This window comes from Caretta caretta, chromosome 14 (assembly GCF_965140235.1).
Source record: "Caretta caretta isolate rCarCar2 chromosome 14, rCarCar1.hap1, whole genome shotgun sequence".
In the NCBI taxonomy this organism is placed as follows: domain Eukaryota; kingdom Metazoa; phylum Chordata; order Testudines; family Cheloniidae; genus Caretta; species Caretta caretta.
Genome location: NC_134219.1, coordinates 22,259,772 through 22,272,943, shown reverse-complemented (window position 1 = coordinate 22,272,943; position 13,172 = coordinate 22,259,772). Strand labels below are relative to the sequence as shown.

At 47.4% G+C, this 13,172-nt stretch overlaps 1 long non-coding RNA gene across 1 annotated transcript; it reads right to left on the bottom strand.

Annotated features, from left to right (window-relative positions):
- Positions 1–297: 297 nt before the first annotated feature.
- Positions 298–9,732, bottom strand: LOC142069055 (uncharacterized). The gene is made up of 3 exons (XR_012664926.1): positions 9,543–9,732; positions 7,239–7,372; positions 298–474 (listed from the first exon to the last, which is right to left on the bottom strand). It is a non-coding gene; the product is annotated as an uncharacterized LOC142069055 (long non-coding RNA).
- Positions 9,733–13,172: the final 3,440 nt, after the last annotated feature.

Here is a 13,172-nt window from a genome sequence, read left to right as displayed (position 1 = left end):
AGTTGAAGAGAGAAACCAGTTTGTCCATGGAGATGCTTGTAAGTCCCTTCCCCTGAGCTGCAGCCATTCTACCATGAGCCACGCCAAGTGGAAGGAATAAGTATTGCTAGTGGTAAAAAAAAAAAATACAAAATATAGCCCTTCTCTTGAGTGGGATTGGGGCTACTGTGTGTCCAGAGAGAGAGAGATGCATTAAGACACTGTAGGTTGGCTGGATTGTACTTTCACAAGGCACATTATTGCACTAAAGAGACAATGCTGGCTAGCTTAGGCCCCAGACTTATGGTGGTGTGTTTTTGTTTTGGGGTTTCTTTTTTTTTTTTTTTTTTTTACAAAAAGTGATCTAAAATGTTTTATTGCTCATAATTAATAGTCAAACAGGAACATAGACAGGACATGCAACTGAATGTACCACCGCAGCTTTTTCACCAGTACGAGCCAGTACCCTGCAGTCGATCAGAATGGTTCTACAGTCTGTGGAGTAATGAAAACGAATACAAAAATCACTCCCTGAGGCCCAGTATGTACTGCATAATAACACAGGCTATACAATTAAATTACCTGGCCTGTAGGTAGGGCTGGGTGAGGTAACTGCTGTGCAGAGCACCACACCTTGTGGGCTGCAGAAGAGATCTCTACACTGGCCCTGAAGAGGATGGTATCACAGCCTTAAATGAAGCAAGTTCAGCCACCCTGATGACTAAACAGGTGCACCCAGTTGGGGGCCTGATGAGGCGGTGGGATGCCACCTGTTTGGGAGTATAATTACGGAGGAGACAGCAGGACTAAGTCAGTTTGGAGGAGATGAGAAGAGAAAAAACTGCCTGCTAGTACTTCAGGAAGAGGGCAGGCCTAGGGTGAACAGGAATGAACTGTGCCTCGTGGTGAGAAGTAGCAATCCCTTCAGGAAGAAGGTAGGCCCAGGAAGAGCAGAACTGTGACCAGCTGCAAGAAGCAGCATAAAACCTCTGCATAGAAGTAGGCCTGGGGAGGGCAGAGGCATGCACATAAGCTAACCATGAGCCCTGAGAGGTGGGAGGAAAAAGCCTGTTTATTCCAAGAAGGGGCAAAGGCTGAAGAACCTGGTGTAATAGGTTTGGACTGAGAAAACTAAATAACTCCCCAGCAAAAGAGCTGCTTGACTCCTACAAAAGTGCCTAGGTAGTAATTATTAAGGGATGCTGGGGGGTGTAGTCCTGGTGAAGCATAGGGATTCCATACCTTGGCCACCAGGGGGCATGCCAGGATGACCACAGGCATCCACAGCTGTCTGATTGGGGGGCAGGGTAGTACTAGCTCTGCACTTTGATCCTGTGGTTCAAGAGCCCCAGGAGTGTGAATTCATTGTTTTATTTACATTTTTATAAATAAACAGGTTATCACAGCAAAATGACTGAACAAGTACTCTACAATTGATTAATAACATAGGAAAAGCCTTCTGATTGGTTAACAGTGAAATCACAGTGTTCTAATATCACGAGAGGCGGGACTTGGCGAAGAGTCACTTGCCGCTCCTGAGCATGGGGCTGAGCGTCGCTGCTATGGAGGGTAGTGGGGTAGCAGGAGCTGTTAAACAAATCTATTGGCTGGACTGGACAGACAGGTGACACTGGAGATCTGTGCCCCACCCACGGTTTGGGGGTGGGAGAGCAATGACCTCTATATCCTCAATTCCCATGGAGATGCCTGTTCAAAGGTGCTAGGTTGTGGGGGGTGTTGAATGCTCCTTGCACCTGCTAGTGCTGCTAGAACCTGATTCCCTGCTGTATCACTCTGGTCTTATACTGGTGCAGCTTAATCAGTGGAGTAACGAGATGGAAAACCAGGCCTCAGAGTTGATGGCATTCACCAGAGCTGAATTTGATCCTTACTATGCATTTCACTTCTCAGATGATTAAGTAAAAGAGGCTGCCTCTGCTGTTGCCAGTTCTACATCAGCGACTTAGAGTTGTTCCTGTCTCATACCTGTGTAAGGGAAAGAATGTTGCTAGCTCAAGTCTCATGCTGATTTCTAGAAGCCCCAGCTCCTGGAGTCATGTGATATGTGAGAATCTCAGCTTCCATTTTGGAAAAAAAAATGCCTTTTTTTAAGCCTTTGTAGCTGCAGAGAAAAGTTTGCAAATGTGATCCTCTAAAAGTTCCACCAGCAGCAGGCAAATAAAAAGATCCCAAACCTATTGCTTTTAGAATCTGATGCTATTTTGGGGTCTGACTCATGAGTTTTGAGCACTTGGGAAGAGGAGACCTGGGCCCGAAACCCAGGTCTGAGGAGTACGCTATCTATATGACAGACCAGGGGAGTGCAGTGGGGGTAAGGGAGGCAGGAAACTTACATTGAACAAGGGTTAAGGTTTTAAAAATAACAGTGTTTGGGAATTTTAGCAACCCAAACACAAGGTTGCCAAGGACCCAAGCAACCACCTTACACTAAAAATAGGTGACTTGCAAGTTATAGTGACCCCTTCCCACCCTTATTTCATTAGCAGGTCCTGCTCTGATGCTGTTCCTGCACTCCCTTTTCCCTTTCCACATACCTATTTTCTAACCCAGGAAAGCCAATTTTTGGCTTCCTATCCCTCTAAGGGTCCATTGGCACTAACTGGCAGTGTGTGCCTGCAAACATGGTCAAACATAGTGGTGTAGCAGGCAATATTACAAGATTAAGGGGAGGTTGTGGTGGGTTTTTTTTTTGTTTTTTGAACAGCTGATTGCTAAAACTGAAATGCTCCAGGATCCCTGCCTGTGATCGAGACTTTCTTGTGTGAGACTCAGGTATCTAGATTTATGCATCTCTGGACCCGAACCCTGCAAACGCAATACTGAAAGTTAAATACATGTCTGAGTGTTTGCAGGATCATGGCTCCAGGCAGCAATGGGGTCTCGACAGCCTTGTCTTCCCAAGGAGAATAGGTGTGTTTTTAGCTCGTGTTAGCAGTGGCTCCAACACAGGCCCCAGAGATTCAGCTGTCATTGCACCCCCAGCTCCAGAGAGACTCCATATCTTCCTCCTACTCACTGCACTGCCAGCCCCAGAGAGACCCCCAACTCTTGTGACACTCACTACACAGCCATCCCCAGAAAGATCAGCGTGCTTCCTGTGTATATCATCAGTAACATCTACAAAGCATTAAAGGGGGCATGATCACCCCATTCAGGGCACTAAAAGGAGAAGTCTAGGGCACTGCACGGGAATAAAAGAGCAACAAGTAAAAACAAAACATGCCCTCCCCCTGAACCCCCCCCCCAAAACAAAAAAAACCAACCCTCTCCTGGGTCCCTGATGGGCTGGGTTCTACTGGAATTGTTTGAAACCACGTAAAAGATATTACCTCCCCCACCATGTCTCTCTAATGTCCTGGGGCCGACATGGCTACAACAACACTGCAAACCACCTTAGTTACAGGGGTACTGGAACAGTTTGTATAGTGGGGTTGCTGAGAACCAGATTGTATACAATGGAAACCGCTTCCAGCCAGGGGGTGTGGCAGCACCCCTAGTTCCAGCACCTACGCTTAGTTATAAGCATTTAAAAACTGAGCTTCATTTATGCACAGCTGTGTAAACATTGCTAAGGCTGGGAGCTGTGATACTAACAGTGCCACCAAATATTGTAGGTAATCTCTCTGAAGAAAGTTTAGAACAAAGAAAACTTTGTCCGTAGGTAGATCTCACTGCAGTAACTGCTGAAATCTTCATGCTTCTGCACAGTTTATCACCCCCACAAGAGGGAGCCTGTATACTGCTGATTTTTATAGCTGCTGTGAACAGGGAGACAAATTGTGGACCTTGTAAATTATATTCCAGCCCCGTTGCTCTAGATTTTTCTTTCTTTTTCTTGAAGAAACAGAGAAATTAAAATACAAAATCTTATGATGAGCAGGAATCCTAGTTTTCCATGATAAAATAAACAAAATTCTCTGATTAAAAAAGAACAAAAATCCCTGTTTTTCCGCAATTAAAATGAAACGTGGAACTTTAGTTTCCCTAGCCACTATATAGGTCTTAGTTGAACACAACGTTTTATTGATATATTTACAATTTTTAAGCTGACAGCCGGCGTCCCGCCACCCAGGGCTGACAGCCTGAGCGCTGCCCATTCTCCTGATTATCCAAATGTTTGATGATCCGATCTCGTCCCAGTCCCAGTTAGATAGGATAATGGGGGTACCACTGTATATGTTTTTATTTTTTCATAAAATGTAAAAACTAAAGATTCTCTGTTTAAAAAAACAAAACACCACAAATTCTGTGTTTTTCTGTTGCAAATGGATGCCCGATGAAGAGGAAATAGCCTGGGGAATACAATATGAGACCAGGAAAGAAGCCCCTCCTACTGTCCCTGATTTGAGGACCTGAAGCTAGAGTTTAAGTTCCTTAACTGATGTAAGGATTAAAAAGATGGACCTAGGATAGCCATCTTTGTAGGGCTGCCCATTACAAGGCATCCTGGGGAATGTGGTCCACCATATTAACCATCTTTGTGTACCTACCTACAATGCAGGCTGGGATTAGGGGTGGAGTCTCTACTATATAAATAGCTGCCTTCCTATACTGAGTGAGAGCCTGAAGAGGAGAGGTTGTAGGTGGGATATTTTTTGGTGGCAGTGACTCTAAAGACCATGAGGTTGCTGAAAACCCACTGCTGCAGGCTTCTTTCTCTTCCCCCCCTCAATCTCCACTTTGTGAGTAATTTCTTTGTACGTGTTATGGGAGGAGTGGGTAGCACCTCCTATAATTTAGACTGCAAGACACTTTCCATTATAAAAGATTTTTGCAGGCTTTTTTTGAGATGCTTCAACACCTTCCTTGTTTGCAGCAGGCCTTTGAAATTCAGCAGGAGAAAATCCTTCAGGCTGGTGAAGTGCTTTTTCTTTACCCGATCACATTCCATTCAGCTTTAACGGTTAGAAGCAGCTGTATGCTTTAATGGAGTTATAAACTGTTCAAAATGACTATTGTCCTCTTATGTTGTTTGCACTGTTGTTGTAGCTATGTTCGTCCCAGGATATTGGAGACACAGTTTGGTATGTCAGTAACAAATCTGGTGAATTTAAGGAGAGAAACTCCAGATTTTTGTAGTGATGGTAACTTTGCCATGCCAGACATAATTTGTATTTCCTTTCTGTGTCGTCTTTTTGAATGTGTGCTAATTAGTAGTGTGTTTAATGTTGATGTAGGTAAATGTGGATTATGAAATATACAGTTGGGTTTAGTTAATGGGAGAACCTGGACTCTCATTTCCTGAATTTTGAGTCCCTTTAAATCCACCAACTTTGGGTTGCACTTCAGTTGCTGAGTGATGGCAGATGGGTGAATGCTCCATAGCTAAGATGTCAGTTGTGTTTCTATGAAATGTCTGTGTTTGGGGCCCATGCCTCTGGGGGAGGGGAGTGCAGGACATGGTAACCTCAAAACTGGTAAGCTAGCTATAGAGCTGAAAATTAATTTTTATACCAAATTTGAAGTGAATTGGATAATGGATTCATGGATTGATGCCCCCCAAAATGGAGATGGGGTGGGGGAAAACCTTGCAAAGGATTTAATATGGATTTAAATGTTAGTTTTCAAGTTGTGAGTGGAGGAAAGAGGATCTTCTGTTTAAGGCATGAGACAGGGACATAGGCCACCAGAGTTCAACTCCTGATTAGGTCACAGATTCTCCTGTGTGACCGTGGCTAAATCACTTTAAGGGGAGACTAACCAAGGCAGTTAAGCACTCCATTCCCATGCTAGCCTTAAAATCTCCCCCCTTAATCTCTTTATGCCTCAATTCCCATTCTGTAAAACAACACTTGCACTGTCTGTCTTGTCAAGTTAGTCCCTGCCCCAAGAGTTTACAATCTTTCTCTAGCTTTATGCATGTACAGCACAATTTGGCCCTGATCTTGGTTGGGACATCTAGGTGCTACTGAAACTCAAATAATAGTAACAATAAAGGTGAACTGCCAGAGTCAGCAAATTACTGAAATCCGGTCTCCCAGTGCAGCCACATAGGGTATAAATTCCTGTTGAAGCTGGCCCATACAGCATAAATTAAACCCAGAGTGTGAGATCCTGACCTGGTGTAAATTGGTGGCATTCTACTGAGGTCAATAGTCCTATGATCCTGTACACCAGTTGTGGATCTGGCCCTCTAGATCCTGCTGGACTTGAATTATAGGAAATTTTTTTTGTTTTAATTCTGGCATCTGTCATAGCGTAATCATAATGCTAACCTGGAAAAGATGAGACACGCAGAGTCTTTTATGGAAAGTGCACTTAACTGCATCATCAAGGCCAGGAAAGTTTATTAATAATACCTCTAAATGTAGCCCTCTTTGGATTATATTTAGCCTCTTGACAAACATCCAAGTGGTGGCTTTTCGGAAGCTGGCATGTTATCACTTTGCACTGTGGCGTGGGTCAGAACCAAGTCTCTTATCTCTCTTCCGCCTCAGTGTGATGGCTGTTTGATTTTATTTTTTGAGCCTGCGACTGTTTCCTGGGAAATGGGAGTTGCAGCGGCAGCACGGAGAATTTCCCTGAACGGGTTCTGTGCTTTCCAGAGACGTTGGGAGGATTCTCGCTAAGCCAGTTACTTAAGGGCAATAACTCTTTAAGGGTATCTAAAACAAAGAACTGAAGGGGTAGGCGGTGGTTACGCTCCAAGGTTGAAGAGGAATAACCAGGAGAATATTCCAGCTGCAGTGATAATACTAATAGCACACTTCACCTGAGAATCCCAAAGCACTTTACAAAGGGAGGGAATCACCTCCATTTTGCAGCTGGGGAAACTGAGGCACAGAGCAGTCTGGCCAAGGTGCCAGCTAGGTGGGAACAGAACCCACCTCTTCTGATTTTCATTCCTACACCCTAATCACTAAAGACACTGAGCTGGATTTTCCAAGGGACTTAGGTACCTGCCACTCTGGGTGCCTAAATCCCAGAATCAGGCCCCACTGAGACTCAAAACCCCTGCTTAGCTGTCCCCATACCTTGTTGGTGCCTAAACTCACTTCGTGCCTTCATGTTTGCAGTAAAAGTCCCCTAGGTGCCTGTGTTTCTGCCTCTGAGCAGGGACGCCTAAGCCGCCCCCCCCCCCCGCGCAACACATGACCTGGCTGGGGGAAGATAGGTGTTCCTCCGCCCAACTCACCTGTGGGGTCCCAGTGCTCTGCTAGTGCCGGCTTGAGCCCCAGTAGAGGAGCTTACACAAGGGCTGGGGACCACCCTTCTAGCCCAGGGTTAAGGTAACTCACCTGGGATGTGGGAGCCTCTGGGTCAGACCCTTCTGCTGCAGGAAGGGGAGAAGGGATTGGAGCAGGGGTCTCCTACCTCTCAGGTGAGTGCCCGGGCTATGGGCTATTCCCTCATTCCAGCCACAGTGGAACAGCTTCAACAGGAGACAAAGAATGTAACAAGTCAGTGGAGCAGGGGGAGCAGATCCTGGGTCTCCCCCTTCCCAGGCGAGTGCACTAACCATCAGGCCGCAGAGTGGGCACGTGTGAGAATGGCTAGCTTAGGTGGGGAGCCACCTGGCCTTCTGGCTTTTGTTACTCCCATTCTGAGGTGCCAGCCTCTCCCCTTGCAGTGCATAGGGAGCCTGGGTGCTGTGCTCCGGCTTTGTAAATCCTGGTGATTTCCTAGGCCCTTAAAAGTTAGGTGTATGGTAGCTTCGTTCCTGTGGGTCTGGGAGCCCCTGGCGGCACTGTCACCAAGCAGCTCCACTCTCCCACTGTAACCAACTAGGTGCCAAGACTCCACTACCTGGGCAGCAGCCGGCTGGGCTTGCAGGCTCTCAGGAGAGCCACTTTCTGTTGGGAATACGTGAGCCGAGTTTCCACCCCCTCGTCCGAGCGCACCCGAGACTTAGCCGTAATTGAAAGCCCTGCTGCGCTGTGGAGGAGGCAACCCATGTGCAGCAGGGGTTCGAGCAGGAGGAGCAGGCCTTTCTTTGCAGCCCCTTTCCCCCTCAGCCCCGCTTTCAGCTGCCTTTACCCAGTGACCCCTTCTGTGCCCACTACAGAGGGGGACTTGGTAACTGGCGAGAGCAGCATTGCTTCAGGGATTGGCTTCGGGCGGGCAGCTGTGCAGGGATAGGTCTGAGCCTGGGGTCCTGATGCGTGGGTTGGTTGGGGAGGCTCATAGTGGCCTGGTTCCCTGTCAGTCACTGGGAGTGAGCTCGGCAAGGTGCCTCTCGCTATAAACTATCAGTCCAATGGCCTTGTTGGTTAACCCATGGAGGAGACTGAGCACTCTTGTTTCTGTGCTGTCCCTTGGAGCACTGGAGAGACATGGAGGGGGGAGCTCTGCCTAGCCCACGGAAGCATGTTGGCCCTGTGATTAAGGCACTGACCTGTGACTCTGCAGACCTGGGTTCAAGTCCCTGCTCTGATAGCGATTTCTGTGCCCAAGATCACACAGGCACTTAGGCCCAGAGCCTCAAAGGTATTTAGGTGTCTATGGATTTAAATGGAAGTTAGGAACCTAAACCCCTTTGAGGATCTGGGACTGGTCTCTTTGTGCCTCAGTGCCTCATATGTACAATGGGAATAATGACACATCCTCTCGCAGGGGGATTGTGAGGCTACACACATTAAAGACTGTGATGTGAGGTGCTCACAGTTGATGGCAATGTGGGGCCAGGGGCCAGGTAAGGACCTTAGATAGCCCAACCCAGCTGGAAGCAAGTGGCTCATGCAAGATCTATGGCAATTAATCACAACATAGGAGGTACTGAAAGCAACAGGCTATGGGAGGTTTCTGCAGTTTGTTATAATTAAACCTAGTGTTTGGTAATTATTTGCATTCCTGTAGCACTTACAGGAGCACACTGTGCTGAGGGCTGTACAAGGCTGTACAGTGAGACAATCCCTGTCCCCAGATGTTTACAGTTTAACTAGAACTAAGCAAAGGAAATACTATCCCCATTTCACAGATAGCTAACTGAGGCACAGATATATTAAATGTCACAGTCACACTAGGAGCGGGTGGGAGAGCTAGGAATTGAACCTCAATTGCCTGAGTCCCAGGTCAGTGCCTCAACCACAAGCCCATCCTTCCTCCTTGCTCTAAAATGTGGCGTTGGTCTGTGCTCTTAGGTGGCTGCTGTGCTCCACCACAGAGATGGCAGCATTTCAGTGGTAGGAGAAATGATTCCTCTGGAGTCATCTGGGCTGAAAGGTTCAGTGTTAAGTCACTAATGGTGAGCTCCGGGTAGTCTGACACTGCGGATAGTTGGGAAGCGGTGCTGGTTGTCCTGTGTGTGTGTGTATGTGTGTGTGCATATCCCTCTGCCCTTGGAGACAAAGGAAGTGCAAAGGAGAAGCACAGTGAATGGTAAAGAACAGACGCGGCGTGGTGGGAAATGCCCTGAGTGCACACAATCTGTGTGCCACCAGAAAGGGTGGGGGCCCTGCCTTCAGGACACTTGCTCAGACTGCACAAGCAAGAAGTCAGCAGAGACTGGAGAAGCACCCAGCTCAGCTAGTAGTTCCCCCGGTGCACCCCTGTGGCGCTGACTCTCCAGCTTCGGGCCTGGCAGCCCCATTGGACTCACTCACCCAAACTGACTGGCTTCCCAGTGTTTCAGGCAGGGCTAATTTGCAGCACATGTTCCTCTCCTCGCCGGCGTCTGTGGTGTTGCAAACTTTCCCATCTCGGAGCACTGCAAGGAAAGTTGGATTATGCTCTCTTGGCAGAGGCTCCTGTCACCCTCTCTTACAGGGACAAGACATCCTAGCTGGTATTTCCTAAACAAAACGCCAGCATGACTAATTGGGGGAGTGACCTTGTATGAGAGCAGTGTGTGCAGGGAAATGGGAGATAAGAGGGAATGCAGGCTGAGTCACAGGGCTGGGTTCTGGGACTCCAGGCAGAAGCGGATTTCCAGCCCCTCTCTGGAGTCTTCTCACGCAAAGCACTTGATGTTAGGACAGCCCTCCTGGCAATAGCAACTTGGCTGTTATCCTTCCTGGCCACACCCCTGCTGCAAACCCCGCATTAATGACCGCTGAGTCACAGATCTATGGTTGGACACTTTAAAAAGACCGGTGAGGGGGTGTGTGAGCCAGACCTCATCTCTGAGCACTTGGGGGTGTTCTGACCTGCTGGCAGGGAATGAGTTCCCCAATGGGAACCTGCGCTGGTCAGGACAGAACAATCATGCCTAGTGAGATTGGAGCCCGTGGCGCTAGGGCTGTACATACACCTAGGGAATGACAGTCCTTGTCCCCAACAGCTCACCATCTGCACAGACAAGACAGGCAGAGTGTGGGAGAAAGGAAGCAGTGTCAGTAGATGCCAGCATGATCATAACAGGGGTGAGAAGAACACCTATCAGTATCCACCCCTCTGCAATCTCATCATGTGGGATGCAATCACAGCTTCCTTCATGCTCCTTTAAACCCCAGCATCCTGCTGACCTGTTGAGCTCCTGGCCTGCCCAATCTTTGGTGCTGCGGTGTCTAGTCTCTGCAGCCATCTCAGCACGTGATCTGCTGGGTGGCAGAACGCAGCAGTCCACTGGGTGAATTTCACTCCTGTTTCTCTTGTGTAGCCCTTAGATGCTGTCACGAGGAGCGCCTTCTTCCCAGCTCTGAGTGGAGCCAGAAGAGGCACGTGACATCTGCCATTTCAAGAAGGGCTTGGGTGAACGCACTAGTTTGTGGTTTGGAAATGTCTACACTCGCTCAACCTGCTGTTTGTTTGAATCCTTGCTGAACATCACGTGTCTCTTTGTACAAGTCCCAGATGACTCCCTATCCCTACACAAAGGGGCTAGCATCCCTGATCTCTAGGGACTAGCATTTGGTCACTGCTGAAATAGCCCTTCTTTGCTTCCTCAGTTAGAGCCTCCTTATTTGGAGGCAATTTTTATTGTAATTTTGCATTTTCCAGCTTTCCCACAGTGGGTCCACTTTGGAGGACGGCTGTTCTAAAAAGAAAACCCAGAGCAGTGCTGTGCTCAAGCACAGATATTCTGTGTTTGTGAAATAGCCCATCGGCACCCAATAAGACCTTTGTAGAAAGACCCTGCTCCTGGCTGTGCAAAGGGAGCTGGCAAGTCTAATGCAGTCTCTCCCAGCAAATCCAAGGAACCGTACGTGCTCCCCACCCCGACCTGCTGTTTAGCCACAGAAGAATTTGTGGAGCTTTGAGCCAGCAGACTAGAAGCCACAGCCATGTGAAGAATGAGCTTTATACCACAGTCGGGAAGAAGAGTGCAGCATGTGGAATTCATATGCTGCGACTCCCAGCAACAGAGGGGAGCTGCCGAGATTTCTGCCCTTGGCTGGACTAATCACAATATTTTTATGTCCCAAACTGAAATGAGTTTTACAACCCTTGAAGATAATAAAGAAAAGGTCCAAGTGGAGAGTCATTTCAGAGTAGCGTGGGGGGAAAAAGGCACAAACCAAGGAGCTGGTTGTTCACTGAGCCATGTAGCAGCATTTGGGTTGCACAATAGCATTAAATAAGATCCCAGCCGTTTGGGGCAAATCTGTGGTTTTGCTGGTATAAAGCACAGCCGTGTTACAGGATGCTCTGTCTCCAGTTCGTGGCATGTGTGCAATGGAATCGGTGTAAAACGAAACCCCCATCTTGTAACGGCCCTGCTCAGCTGAGTCTGGTCAGATCCTGCCACGAGGGACCATTGCAATTATCTAGGCTGCTCTGTGGCATGATGCAGGCCAGAGACTTGCACGCAGAGAGTCCTGCAGTGGAGACGACTGCTGCTCCCTCCTATGAAAATGGTTATTAAGAGGAAATGCTGTCAAGGGGCAAAAGGGCAGGGAAAGGTACCTGGAGGCATGGGTTCTCTTCCTGGCTCTGCCACAGACAGTGACCTTGGACAGTTAACGTCTCTGTGCCTCAGTTTCCCCATCTGTAAAATAGGGATAACTATCCTCTTCCATCTTTTTAAAGCTCTGTGGGGTTGAGGGATTTACAACTCTCACCCAAGTGCAAATTTGTAATGATTTTGTTTAAAGATGATTCATGAGATTGGGGTCAGTAGAAAATCCTGTATACTTCAGACCTGTTTCCTTTCTGCTGGGCAGATGGTGACATTGGCAGCTTTTCAGACATGAAAAGACACATAACTAGGGCCACTTATCACAAGTCACCAGGGTTGGGTTAAGGGCTTGCCAAAGAGGAGAAAAAAAAAAAAGGGATCTGCTAATGAAAAGACAAGACGGTCTCTCCCATCAGATTAGAATATCAGGCTGCTGTATTGGGCCTGGCCTAGGAGCTCAGTGAGGGAATTAGGTCTGAAACCTTCCATCAGAATAAGACCCTGCAGAGAAAAGAGATGGGAACCTCAAGAACAGATCTCTCATCGCTCGCTGGACACCTCAGCTTAGACAGAGCATGAACATGGGTATTGTAGGCAGCTGTCTATCAAATGTGATTCTGCCATTCAGTGGGCCCAATTCATGCCTGGTGTCACTCCACTGACTTCAAAAATTCAGCTGGCATCACTGAAGATGGTAGGCCAAATTCAAGAGTGATGTGTAGAAGGACTAGCTTATGAATATATGAATGGATGCTATGATAGGGTTGCCTGCAATAGCCGGGACTGGACTCAATGACCCAATAAGTTCCTTCCACGCCTGTTTCTATGACTAATTGAGATTTCTCTTACTGTCAAATTCCCTTTAAGCTAAAACACCACATGAGTGCTGACTGTTAAGTGGGATCTTCTGAACTTCGGAAAAAAAAGAAGTGCTCAAAATGTGACCTACTTATTCTTTAAAGGAATTTAAAACCTTTCAAAGTTAGCAGCTGAGAACTTGTGAGCAGCCCTGGAACAGCAAACCAATAGGCGCAGCTCAGTTCGTACTCGTTAACAAGAACCCAGTTATGTCTAAGCTTTATAGTAACACAAGTGATGTGTGCCTGGCCTGGGAGGAAATCAAATGCTGGTAAGGGATCAGATTTCAGATTCAGCCTTCCCTGGATATACTATAAACTAGCGTGTGTGATGTCAGAGAGAGACTATTTTTCTAGACATAGAAATTACCTTCAAACTTCTGGGTATGTCTACACTACAGCGGCACAGCTAAGGGGCTGCAGCTGTGTCACTGGCGAATAGACACTTCCTATATCAATAGAAGGGGTTTTTGTGTTGACTGATTGTAGTTAAGGCTACATTTTAGTTGTGGGTATTTTTAGTAAAAGTCATGGACAGG